This window comes from Antechinus flavipes, chromosome X (assembly GCF_016432865.1).
Source record: "Antechinus flavipes isolate AdamAnt ecotype Samford, QLD, Australia chromosome X, AdamAnt_v2, whole genome shotgun sequence".
In the NCBI taxonomy this organism is placed as follows: Eukaryota; Metazoa; Chordata; class Mammalia; order Dasyuromorphia; family Dasyuridae; genus Antechinus; species Antechinus flavipes.
The window spans coordinates 36,538,309-36,563,704 of NC_067404.1; the positions used below are offsets into that span (position 1 = coordinate 36,538,309).

General features: G+C 38.5%; 1 pseudogene; it reads left to right on the forward strand.

The window, feature by feature from the left end:
- Positions 1 to 7,117: 7,117 nt before the first annotated feature.
- LOC127543123 (integral membrane protein GPR155-like) overlaps positions 7,118 to 25,396 on the forward strand; it is a 49,029-nt pseudogene continuing 30,750 nt past the window's right edge.

The window sequence follows — 25,396 nt, forward strand, 5'->3', positions numbered from 1 at the left end:
CAATTGCTTTTTATTTTGATTTGTTACAAGGGATGGCTCACTCCCTGGTTAGGGGAGGGAAGAGGGATATAGTTGGAAATAAAGGTATAGAAATAAGGAAATAAAGCACTAGATAACTGTCAATTATTATAAAAAGAAATAAAGAAAGTGTGAGAGAGAAACAGAGAGAGAGAGCGAGGAAAGAAATGAAGAAAAAAGAAAGGAAGGAAGACACAAAGGAAGAAAGAAAGGTAGAAAGGAAAAGAGAAAGGAAAAAAAGAAAGGAAGGAAGGAAGGAAGTAAAAAAGAGAAAGAGATAAAGAAAGAGAGAAAAAGAAAGAATAAAAGAAAGGAAGGAAGAATATAGGAAGAAAGAAAGGAAGGAAGGAAGGAAGTAAAAAAGAGAAAGAGATAAAGAAAGAGAGAAAAAGAAAGAATAAAAGAAAGGAAGGAAGAATATAGGAAGAAAGAAAGAGAAAGGAAGGAAGGAAGAAGATAAGAAAGAGAAGAAGAGAAAAAAAGAAAAGAAGGGAGAAGAAATGAAGGAAGGAAGGAAGGAAGGAAAGAAGGAAGGAAGCAAAGAAGAAAAGCTGTAGCCAGAATGTGAAGGATTTGAAAGGCCAACAAGATGAGTCATAGATAAGGGACAGAAGAAGCTCCTGAGCCGTAAACCTAGTTTCTAAGCTCTAAAAAACCACCACCACCAGTAATTCCCTCCAAACAACTCTGTAGGAGCCCCTGGTAGGTCTATGGCACTGGCCAGAGAGGGGACAGGATGATGTTGGCAGGGTAAAGGGAAGAAAATGAGGAGAATCATGAAATGGCTGTAGAAGAGGAAAAGGGGGGTTAAGGAGAGTAGAAAAGAGGAAGAGTGCTGCCCCTGGAGTCAGATGTGGTCTCAAACCCGAACTCTGTGACCCTGGACAAGTCATTTAACCTACATCTGGCTCAGTTTCCCTTTCTGTAAATTGGGGATAATAATAGTACTTAACTACCCAGGTTGTAAGGATGAATTTAGGGTTGTAGAGTTCTTTGCAAGTTTCAAAGTGCTAAACAAATGCTAGCTCTTTGCATTATTATTACTATAATTATTAATAAAATAAAGAGTTTTGTATAGTATCCAGTTACAGAGGCCCATCCATAATTCCTTCAGGCTACGGGTCTTATTCTCCTGTTTCTGGCTTCTCAGAGCACTCACTGCAGGGAAAGCTTTCCTCCTTTCTTTGTATCCTCTGTATACTTTGTATACCAGGGTAGTGCCTGATACAGTCAACACTTAATAAGTCCTTGCTGACTTGCTTGTATACAACAAACATTGTATCCTGTAATTGTTTACTCTGGGCTCCTCTCTTTCGCTCCCCTAGATTGTCCTTGTGGTTGGTCCTTCATTTTCAGAGAACTTGTAACATTACAGGAGGTGAAGTGAGACAGAGAAAGTCCTTGGGGGCAGAGCCCAGGTCAGATGCTCTCCTCTCAGTTTTGAGCATGGGGATATGGGAACAGAGGGGTTTTTTTTAACCAATACTTAGTGAAGTGCCATTGTTTTCCTTAGCACAGTGCTGGGGACTCATGGTAGGAGAGTAAGGGAAGTCCCTTAGCTTTCAGAAGAATTGTCCAATCTAAGGAAAGCTATAAACAGATGTCAGGTTCAAATCTTAAGAAACAAAGTATGTTCTTGGGAAGGCCCTTGTTTCTGGAATTTCCTTCCCAACTTTCCCCAGCAAAACTCTCGTTTACTGACACGTATTTAAAAAAAATACTTATATTTTAGTTTAAGGAAGGGAATCCAGATTGCATCTCTGAAGCTCTCAGCTAAATTCCAGGAAATACGCCTCGTGGTGTTGGGCATATGATCAACCAGTGGCCTTCTGGTAGGAGCAATTTTACCTCTGAAAATCCACAAGCAATTGTTTTAATTATTTTACCTTTTATCAACAATACCACTGAATTCAAATAGCCCCACATTTCAGATGGTATACTGATTTTTCTAGAATGAGTCTTTCTTGGGTGGGGGGAAGAGGAGGAGAGGGGAAAACTGGGTGCCAGAGCTAGGGGAACCAATTTGCACTTCAGAGATAATGAGATAACATCAGTGAACCTGAACTCAGTGGAGTTCCAGGACCTCGGAATTTTGCTTCCCCCTCCTTCTTCCACCTGGTTCCCCCCCTCAGGGGTTGTAAATTACAAAGGATATAGACCAGGAAACAAAATCCAAGTAGGAAGGAATTTGTGAAAAGTCCCTGCCAAAGCAGTCATTTTATGTTGGGGAAAAAACAGGATGAGTCCTTTTTTTTTTTCTTCAAAAAACCTTAAACTTTTAAAAAACCAGATAAGAAGACTTTGGGACATTTACATATGCCCCATTTCTTTACCTTTTTCATTTTATTAATTGGTCTGTAATCCTAGGTATTTAAATGGAAAAAAATTCATTTAAAAAAAAAATCCTCCTTTAATGGATTATTTTTATCATCAAAAAATTTTTACACCTGTGAAGCACTTGTAACCACTTGAGATCTTGCCTGAGAAATTGCAGACAGATCTCACATCAATTTTGTCTGTGGCTATTTGCCATAGGGTGCATTTTGAAAGTGTGAATTATCTCTTTTTTGATGTCTTTTTCCTTCCCTCCAATATGCTGAATTCAACTGCTGTTGGACAAAGAAATGGTCACTTGGAAAAAGGACTCAGATTTCAACTAATCCATCCCTTATCTGAACTGGCATTCTATCTCTAACAGACTCAAGAAATTGTACTAAAATTTGATGTTCTAAAGTAAATATGATTTCAGAAGTTATCTGACCAGGGTAGTGACCTCCTGAACAATATAGTCCCTTGTCAAGGCTTAAGATTTTATTAGCTTTTTTGGCTTCCAAATCAAAATATGTGATTTATCAAAAGGAGGAGTTTAGCTCTTCAAACTTTTTTTGGCATTGAGCTTTCAGTCTACTGAAACCTGCAGGTCTTTTTTTTTTCTTTCTTTTTCTTTCTTTCTTTCTTTCTTTCTTTCTTTCTTTCTTTCTTTCTTTCTTTCTTTCTTTCTTTCTTTCTTTCTTTCTTTCTTTCTTTCTTTTTTTTTTTCTTTCTTTTTCTTCTTTCTTTCTTTCTTTCTTTCTTTCTTTCTTTCTTTCTTTCTTTCTTTCTTTCTTTCTTTCTTCTTTCTTTCTTTCTTTTCTTTCTTTCTTTCTTTTTTTGAGACAGAAATGATTAGGCTATTTTTCCCCTAAACCTATTTCCACATCTATCATGTCGCACAAAGAAAAATAAGATCAAAAAGGAAAAAAAATAAGAAAGAAAAAAAGAAAGCACACAACAGCTACAAAGGTGTAAACATCATGTTGTGATCCACACCCAGTCCCCACATTCCTCTCCCTGGATTCATATGGCTCTCTCTATCACAAGTCCACTGGAAGTGGCCTGAATCAACAGGTCTTTTTTTCATAAGAAGTCTTGGCTTGTCATGCCTCCTCCAGCTTCTACTTGTCCGATTAACTTTTTAATCCATATAATTTAGTGCAATTTACCATTTAAATTTGGTGCATCATTCTAATTCTAACCTACTGAAATCTCTTTAGCTAATATTTTGGTTATCCCTCCCAACTTCCTGTCTTCTAAAATTTGATGAGTGTCTCACCCCTGATGTCATCCTGAATAAAAAAGTATTCAACAGATATTGGTCAACATACTGCTTGGTCAAAACATACAACAGATCCTTGGGAACTTCCATTAGAGACACTCCTCCATATCTTCTGTGCAGGAACTAGTTCTCTTTCATTTAATCAGTTCTGAATCCATCTATATATCTCTTTGTACAATCAATACATTTCTAACATGAACTGAAATATATGTTGAGAACTTTTGTCAAATAGTCCCTGAAATTCAGGTATACTGAGATATTCCATTAATCTGCCTGTCTAATAACTTGTGGCAGATCAAACCAGGTACAGATTGTTCATTCATTAATATACTCCTCCAGTGGTTCAAAGTTTTTTTCACACTCTCAAAGTCCTCAACATTACTTTGACATGACCTATTCTTGATAAAGCCAAATTGGCTCTTAGCAATCACTACTTCCTTTTTTTTTAAAGTTCACAAACTATTCCCCTTAACAATATGCTCTGGAATTCGGCTAATAATAAAAGTCAAATTAGCCAGCTTGTAGTTTGAAGAATCTACCTTTGGAGGTGGGTGGAAATGAGACATTTGAGAACATCTAAGCACACAGTCTCCTTGTCAACTTCACTTGGACTTCAATTTTCTGTTAATCACTTTTATTCAGAATATCCTAATTCACTGATCATTTTACTTGGCAGAGAAATAGAAACAAAATAAGACTCAAATAATTCTCTCCTTTTCTCAAGTATGTTTTCTTTTCTGAGATATTATTTCTAATCTTTACTTTTAGTTCAACTTAGTCTCTAATCTGTTAAACACTTCACAGAATATTTACCCAGTACCTACAACTAAGTGTAAGATATTGTTCTTGTTGGACCCAAAGTATGATGTACTGGATAGAGTGCTGGATGGAGGCAAGAGGAGGAAATCCAAATCCTTTCTCTGACACTTATTAGCTCTGTAATCTTAGAAAAGTCATTTAACCTCTATAAGCCTCAATTTCCTCATCCTTGTCGTGGGGATAATAATAGCTGTAGTGCCTTATACTTTAGTATAGGCCTGTAGTGAGCCTCAAATGAAATAATTACAGTTTAGAACTTTGCAAACTTTCAAATACACCTTCTTTGCCTTCAAGGAACTTCCTGTCTGAGGTAAAATAACAATATTCACACAAATAATAAAAATGTGGTAAAAGACAACACATGAAAAGTGCCATAAGCACAGTACAAAGTGCTGGAGGGGGGGTTCAGAAGAAGGGAAGATTACATCTGTTTTTCAGGACGGGGGCAAGCCTCAGAGAGGAAATGGCATTTGAATTAGGTCTTGAAGAACAGGTAGGATTTCCACAGGTGGGGGAGGGGATAGGGAAAGTGATTTCAGGCAGAGAGAGCAGTATAAACATAAGTGAGAAGGTAAGAAAGGCTCAGAGGAGGCTCAAATATGGAATAGCAAGCATTTCATTTTGGTTAGTGTTTAAAATGCTTGTCTGACAAGGTAGAGTATAGCCAAAAACATGGAGGCTCTTTTAAGCCTCCAAAGTTAGGGTAAGGAGTCTAGACTTCTGGGGGAAATGGAGAATGGATAAAGGTTTGTGAGCAGCGGAGTGAGTGATATGATCAATCAGAACATAATCAATATGCTTTAGGAAGATTATAGAAGAAATCTGAGAAGACAGAGACTGAAGAACAATTAGCAGATTTTGGCCATAGTCCAGCAGTTAGGAGGCATAGTAGAAAGAACACCAAATCCAGCTTGAGACACTGACTAGCTGTGTGATTCTAGGCAAGTCACTTCACCCTGTTTGCCTCAGTTTCCTCATTTGTAAAATGAGCTGGAGAAGGAAATGGTAAACCACTCTAGTGTCTCTGCCAAGGAAACCACAAAAGGGGTCACAGATTGGACATGACTTAAATGACTGAACAACAAAAACACAGTCCGATAGAAAAGAAAGGAAGGCTTCAACTAAAAGGAGGAAGAGAAATGAAACAGATGAGATAGAGAGCCAGGAAGAATCAAGTAGATCATAAATTTAGAGTTAGAAGAGATCTCAGGAAACATCTAGTTGAACTTCTTTTTATTCTTTTTTGAGAAGAGTATTTTATTTCTACAAATACATGCAAAGATGGCATTGAACACTCATCCCTGCAAAACTCTGTGTTCCAAACTCTTCTTCCTCCCCACCCTCTCCTCCTCCCACAGACAGCAAAGAATCCAATATAGGTTAAATATGTGCAATTCTTTTAAATATATTTCCATATTTGTCATGCCGCACAAGAAAAATAAGATCAAAAGGGGAAAAAACACGAGGAAAAAAAAGTGAACAAACAACAATAAAAGAAGATAAAAATACTATGCTTTGATCCACATTCATTCTCCATACTGACTCATTTTAAAGAGAAAGGAAGTGGGGCCCAGAAAGGTAAAGCAACTTTTTCTAAAATCATATAGCTAGTAACTGGCAAAGTTAGGGTCTGAACTCAGGTCCTCTCAGTCCAATTCCATAGTTTTCCCAATTTGAACAAACTGAACAAACAAATTTGCCTAGGAATGGGGAGAAGGTATGAAGGTTAAAAAAAATGAGTGAAATTTGTGTGACTCAGACAACTGTGCAATAATTAGAGGAGACAAAGTCAAAATTGAAATCTGGGTTATAAGGGAAGATAGTAAATTGATGCTGGATCTGAGATACGGATGGGACGTCTAGATATATCGAAGGAAGAGTTAGCAAAATAAGGGACAAGAGCTTAAGAGGGAAATCTAGGACAGGGAAAGAGATTTGAGAATAGAGAAGCTAATGGAAGCCAAGGAAGGAAATGAAAACAACAAAGGAGAATGTAGAGAGAGGAGGGATGACAAGGTAGTGGAGGGAGAATGCATTAGAGTAATAAACCAAAAGAAAAGGAGGACCCAGTGAAGGAAAAGAAGAGCAGACTACAAAGAGAATCTACAGAGTCCAGCAACACAAGAAAGGAGTGAGTTTCAAAGTGACAAGGTCAACAACAGCAATATCAAGAAGCTTATGGAATAAGACCAGCCCAATGGATTTGGTGATTTGGTGGGTCACTGGTGACCATTGAGAGACCGCAGAGAGAAAGAGCCCTGAATTGGGAGCCAGGAATGACCTGGATTTGAATCCTGATTCTGACATTTTCTGGCTTTAGACCCCAGGAAAGTAACCTCCTTGAGACTCTGCATCCTCATGTGTAAAATGGGAAAGAGTGATACATGTGCTCCCTGTTTTGCAAGATTTTGTGAGCAAAGTTCTTTGTACACTAAGATGACTACATGAATATGCATTCTGACAATTTCAGTGAAGTGGTGGGAAGGGGAGCCAGATTACAAAGGGTTAAGGGCTTGAGCAGGTGGGGTGAGGTCTGAGAGGTGCAAACTATTCTGTAGCTTGAGGGGATAGCAGGTTTGAGGAAAGGTTGTCTTTAGGATCCCAGAGGGAGGCCTGACCAGGTCTCTTGGCAGACAGGAAGGAGCCAGAGGAGAGGGAAAAGATTGAAGATGCTGGAGATAAGGGATGGGAGCCAAGCTCCAGAGAAGGTGGGAACTGACCTGCTACAGAGCACAGATGAAGAGGTTAGCCTTGACTGTAAAGAAGGAGCAGGAAAGAAAAAAGACAGGTAAAGATCCAGAAACGTTTCCTGATGGAGAGAGGGATACTGAAGAAGCTGAAATTGAAGATACCTTCTGAGAATGTGTGGGCTGGGATGGAATTCGGTGAGGGCTGCAGGAGAGTTCTCAAAAGCCTTAGAACACAGTGGTTGGGGGAAATATGACAGGAAGTCAACAATCTCCCCCCATTTAGTCTCTAGAGGCAGGGCCTTGGCAGTGAGGAGGGGGTCTGTGAATCACCTCCTGTTCTCTCTCCAATGTTTATATGGAAAAAAATCAGGTTAATAAGGCAAAAAGCAAGCAAAGCATGAAAGGAAAATAAACTTCAAAAGGGAAAAGGGTGAGTTGTATGGAATCACAATGACAACAACTGGCAATGAATAGCATTTTATGGTTTATAAAATACTTTATGAACTCAGTTCCTGAATTCAGTGGAAGCTTCAGTGGATAGAGTGCTGACTTCAAACCCAGCCTCAGATACTTACTGGCTGGGTGATTGTGGGTAAGCCACCTACCCTCTGTTTGCTTTAATCCACCAAGGAAGGAAACAGCAATCAGTTTCTTCACCAGGGAAATCCCAGGGACAACATAGTCCATGGGATGTCATGGATGCTACTAAAATAACAATACAGACAAGGTCTCATTAGAATCACAAGGACAGCATCCCTGGGAAACAGGTACTTCAGTTTAAAATCGTTATAATCTGCTCCCACCAGAATGGCAGCATGGCAATTAGAAATCTAGTTTCTTTGGGGAGAGGGAAGGGAAGCTAGGCTACATCATCACGTTCTGGACTAATTAATTGCTACATCCTGAAGCACGGATGTTGGCCAAGTGTGTCAAACATATCATTTGACAGTATATGCTGGCAGCTCCAACATTTCAAAAGTGATGTTTCTGCCAGAATCAAGTTGTAGAATAGTGCCCAAGGGCCACCAAAGCATTTGGACATCAAATCTCTTTGTTTCCTAAAATAATTCTCCTTTTCCTTTCTATACCATGAAGTCAATTGAGTTTTCTGAAAATCTTAAAGAATTCTCTAATTAAGCGACAAGAGGAGAGTTTTCAAAGTTTAATCTCAACACTGACATTTCCTTTTGAGGTGGGAACAACATCTGCCATGTAGACTAGGTAAAGGGTATTGAAACTAGCCTTGTCACCTTGTTCAAGGGACTGCTTAGGGCTGTTGGCATAGTTTGCTCTTATTCAGTTATTTCTCAGTAATGTCTGAATCTTTGTGACCCCATTTGAGGCTTTCTTGGCAAAGATACTAGAGTGGTTTGCCATCTCCTCCTCCAGTTCATTTTATGGATGAGGAAACTGAGATAGATAGGGTCACACAGCTAGTATCTGAGGCCAAATTTGAACTCAGGAAGAGGAGTCCTCACTCTAGATGGGGTACTCTAGCCACTGCAGTGCCACCTAGCTGCTCTGCTATAGTTTCTTGGGAACCTAAATACAAAAGCCTATCCATAAGGGAGCAGGAATTGCTCTCCCACAAAGTGGGGGGGGGGGGAGCTGGTTCAACTAAATTATACTGTATTCTTGCTGAGTTCCTTTCCATATTTTGACCAAGTAAACTTCATTGAGTTTTGGATTGGCTATGAGTGTCTCATTTCATTTGATTTCAAACCTGGCATGAATCCATTAACCTATGATACCCAGGATGACACTATAATGCAGTAGCAATAATGTTAGCTAGCACTGACAAGTCATTTTTAATATTTATTAAGCACTTTACATTTAATATCTATTATGAATCTTACAGAAGTCCTATGGGATAGTTATTATTATAATAATATAATATATATTATATATATAATATATATAATAATAATATATTATTAGAGTATATTGATCTTAACAGATAAAGAAACTAAGGTTTAAAAAGGTGATAGGATTTGCCCAGAATCACACAACTAGTGAGTATCAGAGAGAGAGAATATGAACTCATTTTTTTTTGCCCTAAGTCAATTACTATGTCTTTTTTTAATTAAAGCTTTTTATTTTTCAAAACATGGCTGCACAATTCTTCAACATTAGTCCTTGCAAAACCTTGTGTTCCAATTCCCCCCACCCTTCCCTGACACCCTCCCCTAGGTGGCAAGTAGTCCAATATATGTTAGACATGGTAGAAATATATGTTGAACCTAATGCATCCAGACATATTTATACAATTATTGTGCTGCACAAGAAAAATCTAATCAAACCAGTAAAAAAATAAGCAAAATAAAATGCAAGTAAGCAACAACAAAAAGAGTAAAAATACTACGTTGTGGTCCACACTCAGTTCCCACAGTCCTCTTTCTGGGTGTCATTGGTTCTCTTCATCGCTGAACAGTTGGAACTGGTTTGAATCATCTCATTGCTGAGGAGAGCCATGTCAATCACAATTAGTTAGAGTATAATCTTAATTACTATGTCTTATATTTAATTTAGTGACCAATTTTCTATTTAAATTATTACTTCTGAGTTACTTGGTATGTATTATAAGGTTCCCCTGGTTAAATGAATTTTGTAAACCACAAAAGGCCTTTCAATTTTTTATTGTAAAGGCCATAAACACTGAAAACTAGTTCAATTCAAGCAGCACTCTTCCATCACTTTCTTTGTCTTGTTCTCCCCAGTATGACTGAGTTGATTAATGAATCACTGGAGTCAACTGTTATCATAAATATCCACTAATACAGCATGCAACCCATCTGTTTCTGCCTAGAATGTTGATTAGCATCCCATTGCACTGAACAAATTTTTACTTTGAAATTTGATGAGAAATACAAACATTTTCCACCAGTGCCTAGAATGTGTGTAAATACAAACTTTCTGAAGTTTTTACACAGCTTTCCTATCTCCAACTTTACTTTCAAAAGCAGGGAATCTTCGTCTCATCTATCACTAGGCTGAGTTGCTCAGTCCATTTTATAGGATTTGCCTAAAAGGACAGAAAACATAGTATGGACTCTACCTCCTAGATAACTAATGGTGGTTTATCATTGTGACCATTCAAAGTTCCAAAGATCAACGCTACCTCCTATACTCTTTCACCTAAAAGCACAAGACAATACAAAGAAGCAAAGGGCAGAGGCCTGTCTCTACAGCCCTATGCCAGTTTTTTCTTTGGAGGGTTTAAGGCATCTTTCCTTATATCACTGTGTATAGCACCTGAATAGCAACTAGACAGGAAAAAGCCAGAGCAAAGCAATAATCTTCAATAAACCATAGAGGTTCTCTATTACCTCCAGAAGGAAACATAAGCTTTTTTTTCTCTTTGTTTTCGAAAGCCCATGCTACCTTTCCAGTCTTCTGTCACTTCACTCCATGTCCTCTGCAGTCTAGACAAATGCTCCATCTCTGTCTAGCTATTCTACTTGACTGCAAGGCTTTCTGCCTCACCTCTGCCCCCTAGCTTTCCTCAAGGAATCTGGAATCCTATCTTCTGCAAGAGACCTTCCCCGATCTCCTCCTCATGTCTCCACATCCCCGTGCACACCCAGAGATTCTCTCTCCTTTTTCTGTACCTTTCTTGCATGTACAGAGTTGTTTGCACGTTAATTCCTTTATAAAAATGTCAGTTCCTTGAAGGCAAGAACTGTGTTTTGACTTTTCTCTGTATCACCAGAGTTTAGGAGAGTGCCTGGTATGATTACTGACTGAGCATCCAGCACACTTTTTGCTGGTCAATCTTTTGAATGTACCCTAGTTTCAACTTGGCAATCAATCAACAATCTATCTCTTCATCAGTTAACAGACTGGAACCAGTTAAAAATGAAAAAAGGGAGCTTCCATTAAATATCATTAAGAATTTCTGAAAGCAATCTAATCAGTCTTTTTCACATGGGGATTTTGGTCCATACCAGATCAAACCTCCTCCTCCTCCATTCATTATACTTGAACAGATATTGCAGATGACCTAGGGGCTGGGTCTCTTATTGAATAGCAGAAAAATTAAGGTGACTTTGAGAAATTACAAAGTACTTTTTATGACAGGCTACAAAGATTAGGAAGTTAGAGGAATAACTTAAGGTGGGCAAAAACTACTAAATGCTTGAATGTATTTAGTCTTCAAAAGGAACTATAGGAAAGAGATCATCAATATTTGGGAGTCCACAGCAGCTGAATAAAAATCAGAATAGAGAACTAAGAAGCCATGAAAATGGTCTAGGCATACAGTCCAAGATTAAGTCCCCTCTATAGAAAAAATATTCATGAGTCCATTTTCTAGGAGCAAGGAGCAGGAAACAAAACACTGATTAGGGAATGACTGAACAAATGGTAGTATATAAACATAACAGCATATTATTGTACCATAAATAATGATGAGTATTAAGAACTGATTTAACAATAACCAATGATGCATTTGAGGAATTGAGAGAAACAAGAAAAACTACATGAAGTGATATAGAATAAAGATACCAGTACCAAGAGAACAGTATACACACTGACCACAATAATGTAAGGAAAAGTACTGGAAAACGAAGCTCAATGTTGTCACCAAAACCTGGCCCTTGAAAGAGATGCTCTTCTAATTCAGTTTCAATTGATCAAGGATGGACAGAAGCAGCTACACCCAAAGAAAGAACACTGGGAAATGAATATAAACTGCTTGCATTTTGGTTTTTCTTCCCGGGTTATTTCTACCTTCTGAATCCAATTCTCCCTGTGCAACAAGAAAACTGTTCGGTTCTGCACACATATATTGTATCTAGGATATACTGTAACCTATTTAACATGTAAAGGACTGCTTGCCATCTGGGGGAGGGAATGGAGGGAGGGAGGGGAAAAATCGGAACAGAAGTGAGTGCAAGGGATAATGCTGTAAAAAATTACCCTGGCATGGGTTCTGTCAATAAAAAGTTATTAAAAAGAAAAAAAAAAGAAAGAGATGCTCTTGCCCTGGAGAGGTATGAGATTATGGGTATAAAATGTTACTCAGACTATTAGAAAAGGTGTTTTATTTAATTGTTTTTCTTTGTTATGAGGCAAGACTTAGTATGGAGGAGTGTGTGTGTGTGTATGTGTGTAAAGAGAGAGAGTAATATATTAGGAAATAACCAGAATGTTAAAAAAGTCATTAAAACTTGAATTAAAAATGTTCTAGGGTCAACTATAGGTTGAAGGTAATATAAATTTATATGCTTATTTACTTGTGTCTGGCACTGTACTAAAGGCAGAGAGGAAGGGCAGGGATAGCTTGATGAAAAGTTGCATAGCCTTTGCTCTCAAGGGGCTTATAATTGAATAAAGGAATATAATATCTATAAAAAGAAGCATGACAGAAGGTAGGATGTGATAATATCCACAGAGGGATCTAGATGAAGTGTTTTAAGAAAAAAAATTAACAGTGAAAGTCTTCAGAATTCTGATTAATGCAGTAAACTCAGAGGACTGATGATGCTTCTCCTGGTAGAGGTGGAGGACAACAGTTGCAGATTAAGGCATATGTATTTAGACATGACATTTTATTTTGCTTGATTGTACTTCTTCACTACAAGGGAAGGCTACTGGGATAGGAATGGGATATGGGGGAGAGATAGTGAATCTCCATGAGCAAATGATTCCATTCTTTTCTGTCTTCTCCAGTAGACCCTCTATTATCCTCATTATTTCACTTATCTTCAATCTCTTCTTGTCTACTGGTTGTTTTCCTGCTCCTGACAGACACACCAATGTCTTTCCCCATCTTCAAAAGATCCTCACTTGACATATCTGTTCTGATTAGCTATTGTCTCATATCTTTACTTTCTGAGGCTAAAATCCTTGAGAAAATCATCTATGATAGATGTCTGTACTATCTGCGCTTTCCAGGCTAATGTGTTATCCTTTACGTAAAACCCTTCTCTCTTAACTTTTCTGTTATCATCATCTTCTCAGGAACAGGCATTACTTCTCAAATATATATGAAACTGAATCAAATTTATACAAATAAGAGCTATTCCTCAATTGACAAATGATTAAAGGATAGAAACAGGCAGTTTTTAGAAAAAAGAAATCAAAGCTATCTATAGTCATATAGAAAAGCCCTAAATCACGATCAATTAGAGAAAGACAAATTAAAACAACTCTGATGTACTACTTTACACCTATCAGAAATGACAAATATGTGAGAAGATGAAGGAAAATAAGTATATTAATGAATTGTTGGTGGAATAGTGAACTGGTCCAAATATTCTGGAAAACAACCTGGAACTATGCTTAAAGGATTAGAAAACTATGATCCAGAAATACCACTACTAGGTCTGTACCCCCAAAGAGGTCAAAGAAAAAGGAAATGGGCCAATATGTAAAAAAATATGGATAGCAGCTCTTAGAAATTGAAAGGATACTAATCAACTGGGGAATGTCTGAACAAGTTATGATATATGAGTGTGATTGAATACTGTTGTACTATAAAAAATGATGAAGGGATGGTTTCAGAAAACACATGGCAAGTTCTATATGAACTGATGTAGAATAAAGTGAGAAGAGAACCAGAAGATCATTGTACACAATAAGAGCCATGTTGTAATGATGATCAACTGTAAAGGATTTGGATACTCTGATCAATACAATAATGCAAGACAATTATAGAGGATTCATTTTGAAAAACATGCTGTCTACCTCCAGAGAGAGAACCATTGAACTCTTGAGTACAAACTGAATAATAATGTTCTCATTTTTTTATAATATGAATAATACAGAAATAAATAATAAATATTTTTAAAAAAGATTATAACACCTTGAGGGCAAGAATCATTTATCTTGGGACAGCTAGGTGGCTCAATGAGTAGAGCACCAGCCCTGACGTCAGGAAGACCTGAGTTCAAATATGGTCTCAGACACTTAACACTGCCTAGCTGTGTGACCCTGGGCAAGTCACTTAACCCCAGTTGCCTCAGCAAAAAAAAAAAAAGAAGAAGAAGAAGAATCATTTATCTTTTGTATCCTCAGTATTTAGCACAAGCATCTGGCACAGAGTAAGCATTTAATAAATGTTTATTGACTATTACAAAAAGCAAAACAAAGAGTGATTAACAAAATTGAAAGTAGAAACTTAGACCTGAAAGAAGCAAGGGAAGCTAGGTGACAGGAATGAAGAGAGAGATTTCTGGGCATAGGGACAACTTATGGTGAATGTGCTTGGAGTAGGGAAATGGAGCGTCATTCCCGTGTGAAGAATAGTAAGGAAGCCAGTGTCAAGGGAATGAAGAGTACCTGATAGGGGCAGGGGAGGCAAGTATCAGGTATAATGAAACTGGAAAGGTGTGGAGAGGGCAGGCTATAGAGGACTTTATGAACCAAATAGAGGATTTTATATTTGATCCTGGAGGCAAAAGTAAACCACTGAAGTTGAATGAATAGGGGAATGATAGGAACAGACCTGTGTTTTCAGTAGATCAATTTGACAAGTAAGTTTAGAGTGGAATGGAATAGGGAGAGACAAGGCAGGAAGACCAAAGAGAAAGTTATTATCATAGACCAGGTGTGAGGTGTTGAGGGCTTTCAATAATACAACCCATATTAGGTTCATCATCAGTCGGGACACCACGCTATGTTGTAGTGGGTATGGGGCCATAAGACTCCCTTAACCAACTACCACTTCTGCCCAACAATGCTCTTCGTGCCAATCAGTATCCATCTTTGAGAAATCAGTATGGTATGGTGTCATGTGATCCACCACCTGCCTCTGATTGGTTAATTGACTATATTGGCTCTTTTCCTCTATTTGGCAGCTTGTTTGCCTTTGCGATAATTATCTGGGATATGGGATTGCCCTGCCAATAAAGTTTGCTACTGCTGTAGACATTATCAACCTTATTGGAATATATCCTTCACCAGGGGTCTTTTTGTATTGCCTCTTATCAGGAAGTACATTTCACTACAAAGACTCAGGATTGTGGCTTTTGCTACCATAATTGTTAGTTTGCTAGCCTCAGGTAGGTGGTATCACAGAATAGTGAATGGACTTTTGGAGCAACAATTTCCTCATCCTACTCTAGAGTATTAGGGTTCAATTGCCTATCTTCCAGACGCCTTTGTTCAATCAGTGGAACCTCAGGAAGAAGGGACCTCTGTTTCAGTGATCTCTTGGATCTGCCCATAAGAACTTTCATGCCCAGACAGACTACTTTGGGATATAACCTCTTGGTCCTTCCTCATTACATTCTCTTTAAGAGGCTCACTTAATTCTTGAGGTTTTTTCTTCTTGTGGGGATCCATGCAACCTGGGGGGACTGGTTCAGGTTCCCCTTAACTAGAAGATCTTTTTTCACTAAGATTATTCATATAACTACTTCCCAGACAGTGTTTTGGGGATTAAAAGATAAAATTATTGGGGGGGAGGGGGACTTTGTTTTTTTAATGACAAGGGAGAGGTAAAATTATCTTTTTATAATCATGATGACTAAAAGTTTACTTGGAAGAAAAAAAGTCCTTTGGCTTATTTAGTAGTGATTTAAAGTAGATGAAGGTGAGTATTCTTCAACAGCCATGGAAGAAGATGGCAGGTCCTTAGTCAAGTCTTTAAAAGGGCAATTTTTGGTATTGTCCTCCTGACAGTATTCCTAAAATAGGCTAGGCTTTCACTTATGGGCCTTGAAACATTAAATACTTTGGATGATTTTGGGTATCAACTTGGGCCTTCGGATAGATTAAATGCAAGGGGCCTATGACCTCCTAGTTATTTTAATTCAAAGATGGTCCAGTCTGATGACAAGAACTGGTGACAACATTGTACATATCATCCATTCAGTGAACCTGATTTTCCTGGGGCTGTTGCTGGCCATCATGATTATTTCATCACAGAAAACTTTCACTTTTGTGAACTTCTGTCATTTTCTACCTTTTTTTTGAGGGGAGGAGGTGAACAGAAGGGGTGCTATATACATACATACATACATTGTCTTCCCCATTAAAATGTAGACTCGTGGGGAAGATAGGAGTGGATATAGCACTGGTTCTAGAGTCAAGAGGATGTGAGTTTCAATCTGGTCTCAAGACAGTTAGTAACTATATAACTCTGGGCAAATCATTTAATCCTGACTGCTTTCAGAAAATAGCAAAATAAAAAAATAAATAGGTAAGAACCTATTTGAGGTCAGGGAATGTCTTTGTTTTTTCTCTAGAGCCTAGTGCAACACCTGGCATAAGCTAAATGCTTAATAAATAAATGTTCATCATTTATCTAGGAGGAAACTATTAGGAGTTCTGAGTATCACTGCCCTCAAATGGTTTTTGTTGTAGAATAGCAAGCCTAACTGTAGACCTAGTGGAGTAATTCTTAACCACTTTGTAGCTAGAATACTCACTTTAATTTTTTAAAATAAGTTTTATTGATGTCTTTTATTTTTATATCACAATAATTCCTAGAAGTATCCTCACTTCTTTCAAAACTGAACACTTCCTTGTGATAAAAGAAAAAGGTAAGCAAAAACATCCAGTCTAATTCTGACATCGTATTCAACATTGTGTCTTCACAGTCTCTAACTTCACTATCAAAAGGAAGGAAGTGTGTTTTATTATCTAATTTCTAGAATCATTATGGATTTTTTAATTTCTCAAAGTCCAGTTTCCTTTTAGTTCTTCTATGATTTTGATGTTATTGATGCCACTCCCAATCCTATTGGCCTGCGTACATGCCAAAAAAAATTAATAAAGAAAGAGCTATATGATTTTGGGGGGGGAGAAAAATGGAGTAAAATAAAATAAAGCATGTTTGCCATGTTAAAGATATTCCTTTGGACCCCTGGAGATAGCCAGTCTTTTGTCCACCAAAAGAGAGATGAGAATCATTGACTACAGTATTGGGTTCCTTAAAAATAATTTGCATCTCCTCACCCTCATCAAACTGGAGTATTCCTGGTTTTCATTCTCTGTTGTCTTATGTTATATCTTTTTGTTTTTCAATAGCATGGAGAGCTGAAAGCATATTTCCTTGAGTTTTTCCTTCAACCAATAAGAAAAAAGGGCACTCCACATTCTTTTTAATCATCAGGATGCTTTAAACAAATAATGCATGAGTTCACCACTTTTCTTTGTGTCTCAAAAGAAGGAACACAATACACGGCTAACCACTACAGCCAATTTAGGCTTTTACCAATTTCTGGGTAATTACAAGGAAAGCCTTGGATCAAGGGACTTATTAAGTAAGCACACTTACAATAAGGAACTTTATCAAGAGGGAGATGATAGCTGATGTTTATAAATACTCGTATAAGAACTATTAATTTTAAATTTACAATCCAGACAGCTGCTAAACACCATTCCTTTGGGGCTCTTGTTGAATAGTGTTCCATGATTGGTGAGGGGGAACAGGATGGAGAGTGCAGCCAGGAAAGGAGGAAAGAAGACACCAAACACTTACCTGTTCAGATAAAATGGAGACATCATTAACAACTAGCAAAATGAAGAAGTGATCATGGCTTCCCTCATCTCCCCCCCCCCCCCCATAAATTACACTAAATAACCATAATGTTGCAATTTAGTGGTCCAAAGTTCATTCTATTCAGCAGGCCATCCATAGTCAACAGTTTAAAGAAAAGAGGCCTGCTGAGAAAATAGTGGTCTAATCAGATACCATAAAATCAGACTGATGAGATGAGTTCCATTTTCTTTCTTTCTTTTTTTTTTGTAAGAGGATTCTAATGAAGCAACACATGGTGTAGATTCCCAACTGTGGTTTTCTCTCCCTATCCACATCATTCAGGTTGGTTGTTTCAAGTTCCAAACTGTGACAGGGGTGCCCTATCTCCCAGACTGTGTGCAAAGAGAATGCATTTTTCCTCCAGACTTATTTCACCTCGGATTTCTAGATGCCAAATCATATATGCTGCCCCCAGCTTCCAGGAGGAATGGGAGAATGGTAGAAATCTGTCAGATCTAATTGAATAATCACCAAGTGAAAATTCTAGCATTCCGTCTCCCCACAAGTTATCAAATGATCCTGAGAGAAGCCAGGATTCTTCTTTTGCCATCTACCTTTGTACAATCTCAAAAGAAAGTCAAGGCCTCCAATGTTTAGTGACATTCACATAATATGCATGAAAGGCCTAGTGGATAATTTCTAGGCTATACAGTACATTTTTCTCTCTAAAATGATACTGTAATTATAAGTCAGTATGGAGACACTGTAGAAAGGGCAAGAAACAGGGGTATAATATCTTTCTGGACTAGGGTATTAACCTTTTTGTGTCATGGAACCCTTTGGCATTTCAATAAGTACAGTCAACAATCACAGACCCTAGGTTAAAAACCCCTGGTCTAGGCCCAAATGTATTCTTACTTATAGTCAAGAAATGGGAACACATATTCTATCATCACTGAAAACATCTGTACCACTGCCAAATCCAATCCACTGGCTTTAGAATAAGATCTGTGATAACATCTAGCAAATGTGACTAGAGAATAAGACCAGGAAAAGTATAAGGATCAGCCAAATAAGTGTGAGCCACTGAGAGAGCACTAGAGCTAGCAACACTCTAAGACTTCAAAAGTTTTTAAGCTAGGATCTGTGAACTTGTTTTTCTTTTAATATTTTGATAATTGCATTTGAATAAAATTAGGGAATTTTTTTTGTAATTGCGTGAATTTTATGCATTTGAATATATTATTTTGAGAAGGGATTCATAAGTGTTACCAGTCTGTCCAAGGGGTTTAGGACACAATACGCTCATTTTATAAACATACCCTATTCATAAAACCAGCTCTCATTTTGGTAATCCTTTAATCACAAAGAGCTTTCTTCATAAAAATCTAAAATCTACATAAGTACCACTAGACCCATTTTACAGATGGGGAAACAAGTGGACAGAAGCAAAGTGATTTCCCAAAGGTTAGATAGGACACAAAGGAAAATGAAGAGGGTGTGTGTGTGTGTGTGTGTGTATGCGCGCGCGCATGCATGCGTGTGTGTATGGATGTAGGACTAGTATTCTTTCTTATATACAGAATCTAATCAGAGAGGTTGGAAATGACCTCAGAGGCTATCTTGTCTAATGCATATCTGAATGAGAATTTCCCTCTGCAACATCCCTGACAAGTCCACATGCAAACTTTGCTGGAAGAGCTTCATTCAGGATGGAGGAAACTCCTATCTCCTCAAGGCAATACATTCCCGATGGTGGAAAGCTCTCTCTTGGTTAGGGAGTTTCTCTTTGCTTCCAGCTTGCAGCCTCCTCTCTCTAACTCTCATTCATTGTTCCCACTTAGTTCCACTCCTGGAGGGTCAAGCAGAATGAGTCTATTCTCTCTTCTACATGACAATTGTTGAAATCTTTGAAGATGGCTAATATGTTCCCCAAATCTTCTTATCTCCAGAAAAATAATCCTTAGTTCCTTCAATTTCATATGTCAAGAGCTTGAGGCCTTTCACCATCTTAGTTATATACCTCCTCTGGGCCCCTTCCAACTTATCAAAGCTTTTTATAAAGTGGGGTACCCAGAAGGAAGCTGAATATGCACCTCCAGACATGATCTGAGTGTCTCTGCAGGACTCTGACCTCCTTCCTTCTCAACGTTATGCTTCTCTTAATGCAGCTGAAGATTCCATAAGCTTTTTAAGCTGCGTGATCACATCGCTGACAAATAGTAAGTTTTGCAATCCACTAAAACCACCAGATAAACTGCTCTCTTATATTGATTGCATTGAAGAAAACCACAATTGTAAGACTTTACATTTGTCTTTATTAAATTTTACCTTTTTAGATCTGGGCTAATGTTCTGATCTTTGGAGATATATTAAAAAATAACTACCATTGGACAGGTTAGTAATACATACAACTGTCTTCCCTACCCTATCTCACAATTTTGGGTCATCTTTCAAGTTGGTCATCATGTCTCTTATATCTAAAGACTGACATGAAAGTATTAAGCTGCATGGAACTCCGGGGCACTCTTAGAGACATCTTTCTTTTTTTAACTGTTTTTTGGGGGGAGAGGGAATGAGGCAATTTGGGGTTAAGTCACTTGCCCAGAGTCCCAGAGCTAGAAAGTATTAAGTGACTAAGGCCAGGCTTGAATTCAGATCCTCCTGACTTCAGAGCTGGTGTTCTGTCCACCACACCATCTAGCTGCCCCCAGACTTTTTTTCCATAGTGACAGTGACCACAGTATACTACCTCTCCCAATGAGCAGAGAAATTGGGGTTCATGGGAAAAAACCCAAGTCATATATACAGTTGATGCTGTTGTCCAGTGGTTTTAGTTGTGCCTGACTCTTTATGACCCCACTGGGATTTTCTTGGGAAAGACCCTGGATTCACTACTGCCATTTCCTTCTTCAAAAATCATATTGTAACTTTACCCTTTTATATGACATTATTCCCTCCTGTATTTCCGTATTAAAGCATATAAGAAAAGGGAGCCGAAAAAAGAGTCTGTGTCCGGAACAGCTGAACTGAGAAATGGTAAACCTAGTAAAAGAAGAAAATTTGAGCTGCTTGTTGGGGATAATATTGATGCAAGCCCTGAACCTGAACCTGCCAGTGGCCTTAAAGAAGGGCAGTCTGCTGGCTATCCGTGAGTCACTATCCTACTAGGACTATGTGAGGGACTATTAACTTGTCCCCACATACAAGTTGAACCTGCTACCTAGGATGATCAGTGTCTCCATTTCTAATGAAAAATCATTGGGATACTCTACTGGAATATTGCATTTTTCAGACCAATAGGAAAGAGGTGCTAATTTAGCAAGTGGATCCTAGAAATTTTCCTTGTAAGTTGACAGAAATAGGGCAGGTTGAAGGGGAGAAGGCACTAATAATGAGTGCCTTCTCCCCTAATAATAGAGATGATGAAGGAGGCTTAATGGAAGATATGGAACCTGAGCAATGCTTTATGGGAATATGAAGATTCTAAGATGTAGAAACATTCTGAGAGGTAGGTACATTCACAATATGAGGAATGATTACTTTGTACTTTTGTGAATATACCAATGAGAGATGGAATGTTAAATAAAAAAAAAAAAACAAATAATAAGTCCATTTGGTTGGAACACATTAGTCAACCATCAACATGAAATTAACAAGCCCTTACTATGTGCCCGGGTATCAGGCTAACCACTGGGGATACAATGAAGCTGGAAAGGTAGACCTGTTAACAAACAGGATGAGGAATTTCTATCTTATCCTAGAAGCAATAGGGAGTCATTGAGGATTTTTTTGTTTTAAAATTATATATATTATTTTAATGAACAAAAAAATGCATTTTTCCTTCTCTTCCATCACTGAAAAAGAAAAAGGGAAAATAAAGTTTTTGTAACAAACATGTACGGTAAAAAAAAAAATTTCACCATTGTGCATGTATTATTCTGAACCCCACGTTTTTTACTTCTTTGTAAGGAAGTGGGGACCATGCTTTGTCATTTGCCTTCTGGAATTATGGCTAGTCATTGTGTATTTCAAAATTGTTTTATAGTATTAGCATAATAGTAAAAATCATTTCTCTGGCTCATTCACTTCACTGTGCATAAGTTCCTATGTGTCTTCCAACATTTATTTAAAATCATCTCCTTCATAATTTCTTGTGGAACAATGGTATTCCATTCCACTCCCATACCATTATTTGTTCAGTCATTTCCCAGCTGATGGGCCTCCCCTTCCCAATGAAGATTGCTGTGTAGGAAAGAAATGAATTTAGTGATTAAGAAGATTATTTTAGCCACTTTATAAAGGAAAGATTGAAGATGGGAAAGACTGTAAACAGGGATACTAGTGATAAATTAATTAATCAACAGACATTTATTAAGTACTTGCTGCTGATCAAATACCCTGCTAATCCCTGGGCATACAAAGAAAAAAAAAGAATACTCATAGTATATAGATCTAAGGATTATGTACAAAGACATCATAGCTGAGCCCATGAAAATTGATCAAATCAGCAAGGAAAAGAATGAAAAGAAGGAAGAGATGGGACAGAGTTGAGAGACATTTATAGTAAAGGAATACCAGATGGAAGATCATTTAGCAAAGGAGAAAGACAGATCAGTCAAGAACCAGGAAAGAGAAGAGTTAAGAGAGCACAGAATATTCAGGAGGAAAAGGATAGGGTCTACAATGGGGATCTTATGATAAACAGAATGAAGACAAAGGATCATCAGATTTAGTAGTTGAGACTAATGGAACCTTGTAAAAGGAAGTAGAATTCTGGGAAAGTCAGACTGCAAAAGAGTTAAAAAGTGAAGGTGGCAAGCTGAGAGAATTCTTTCTAGGAATTTGGCAATGAAAGGGAATAATGCTACAGAAGGACAACTTGAGGGAATGGCAGGCTCAAATACAGGTTTTGGGGCAGGGACCTGAGCATGTTTGCCAGCGGTGGGTACCAATGGATAGGGTCTTCCATGGAAAAGAAGGGAAGAGTTGAGATCAAGAACCCAAATCGAGAGTGGCCTTTGTGAAAAGAGTCATCTTATCCTCAGTCTCAAGTAAAGGAAATGAGAATGAGGAAATATGGAGTTTTTTAGAAATAGGCTATGAAGGAGGATTTTGAAGAAATATGAAGAAGGCAATTTGGGGTATGGAGGAAGCTAACTATGGACTGTTTCAATTTGCTGTGTAAAGTAGAAAGCCTGGACACCTGGGGCAGGGGAGCCTTGAGGAGAGAGAAGAAGGTTTGAAAAAGTTTCTGGGGAACAGGAACACAGAGTCAGTCAGTAAAGAAAAGAGGGATTGCTATGCAGATGTGAGTATCTGTTAAGAGTTCAAATGTTGGAGTTTGTTCTTCTCAGGGCACAGCCGGTTTAGAGGCTTAGAGCCCTTCGGATGTCTCCAAATCCAAAGGTTCTGTCCTTCAGCCTCTGCCTCTGCTTTCTTCTGCCTCCAACAGAGATGGAAGATCTCTCTTATCTCCTTCTGGGGAGCCACCGTCACCAACTTGCCGCGGAGAGAGGGCTTCTGGCGTAGCTCCACTGAAGTCCGTCAAAAGTGTTCTCTGCAGCAGAGTCGTTCCTCTCGAGTCCAGCGCGATCAGCCAGCCAAGAGGAAAAAAGTGTATTCTGGAATGGCTGTCTCGCCTTATATGTGAACCTTCTGAGAGAATGGGATTATGGGTTTTCTCCCATAGTGCTCTCTGGCCCAAAGAGCTTTAAGGTGTGGTGTAGAAAGTGTACTTTTTGAAGCTAGCATACTTGTGGAGTCCAATGAGTAAAGGTGGGAACACAAGCCTTGTCTTGATTAGTTCTACTTAGTACCTTGTTTCAGGTTCTGGCCAAAACAACTTCTTGTAAGATTAGATCAACTCTAATTACTTAGCAGTTAGTAAGGATTCCAACAAGTATCCAGTTGAAATTGGATAATATCAATTTATAGTGCCATGAATTGAATATCTCTGGATACATATGGAATTTTGCTCTGTTTCTCCCTAGCCTCCATCCCATGAAAATATAAGATCTTTGAGATTAGAAACTGTATCTTATGCTCTTCTTCAGAATATGTTTTCCTGCCATAGTGGTGCTTAAAATTTGTTGAAATACATTGAAAATAAATACAGTGTCTATATAATGATTCATTGTAAAACATTTCTTTTCCTGTGTGTCATATAATCTGGTCTGAACAACACTGATTGACTACTGGAAAAAGCATGTTTGCCTTCAGTCATCTGGCTTGGTTTCCTGTCTACAACTGAAATCCTTGGAGGGTTTAAAGAATAGCATGTCAATGACAATTTACAAATCAGGAAAAGTGGCTATGGAGGGTAAACTCTTTTCTGAGTACAAATGACTTCACCTATAGTGAAACTGTTTATACTCACAAATCACAGTGTTGTTCAGACTTAGCTTAATCTTTTCCTGGACAATAATTCTACTCTTTGCTCCATTAGGATAGGAACCCTGCTGGGGAGCTATTTCATTACTATTCCAGCTATTCCTTTTATGCAAACTGGAGCTTTGGGTACCCTCTCTGGGCTCAGAGACTTTCTAGGGTTGCCACTGACTTTAAAAGTCAAACAAAACTTTTGGAGTCATTGGCGGAACATCGGATGGTGGAAGCCAGATGTACAAACAAGTGAAGGGAAGTGAGAGGGCCACTTTTAAAAAAATGGCCCTTAAAGACTTTAGCTCCTGCAGCCCACCCTGGACGATCACACTTCAAATCCTATCTCGATAACTTTCTAGGTGGGAGACTACCTGCCAAGTCATGTCACCTCTTGGCACCTCAGTTTGCTAATCTGCAAAATGGGGATGCTGAGTCTGTGTGTGTCTATTATGCAGGGTTAGGTTATTGTGAGTCTCATATGAAAACAACTGAGCTTGAAAAACCTCTACATGAAAAGAGTCTATGTGTAGACCCATTATTATCAGCGGTACTTCCATTTTATTCTTTAATCTTTTCAGTCAGACCCGACTCTCTGTGACTCCATTGGGGTTTTCTTGGCAAAGATCCTAGAATGGTTTGCCATTTCCTTCTCCAGCTCATTTTACAGGCAAGGAAACTGAGGCAAGCAGAGTAAAGTGATTGGTAGGGGTCAAACGGCTGGGAAGGGCCTGAGGCCAGATTTGAACTCAAGAAGCTGTCTCCCTGATTCCAGGCTGAACACCTTCAGCAAGCATATACAAGAGTAGGAGGGGGAATAAAATAAAATTCCATCTCTTAAAGACTTTGCCTTTCCTCCTCAAAACAAAGACAAAAAGAAATCCTCCAGGAGGAATAGGTGACATCTACAGAGTTGTTCCATATTCTCTCATTGGATTTTTTGATATAGTGTGGACTATGGACTGAGGCAGTTCAGTAGATGGAGAGCCCACTTGGGAGTTCCAGTGGTCTGGGTTCAAGTCAAATCTCTGACCCGTACTGCTTGTGACCCAAGTGGCTTGACTTCGACCTTCCAGTCATCTAACACAGTTAAGTTGTACAACTGTGGCAATGCGACATTGATAAAGGGACTTTCCTTAGCTGGAGCTCCCTATAAAGATGGAATCCTAAGGCTAAACTTTATGACAAAAGAAAACCCTCTGTCGGGAGGCAATTACTACAGGTACTTCACTCCCCACCTCCATCCTCAGATGGATGGGACCTGCACAAGGTGACTGACGGGACTTGCTTAGGGTCACAGCTGCAGAGTTTCTGGGTAACAGAAGCCAGGTCTCCCCGGATTTCAGGTTAGGCTCTCCTTCCCTTCCACCCAGGTGTCTTTCTCAAATAAGAGCATGGAAACTAGTCATGGGGATGGGGGATGGGGGTGGGAGTGAGCAGCGATTGAGAGAGAGACCCACTGAG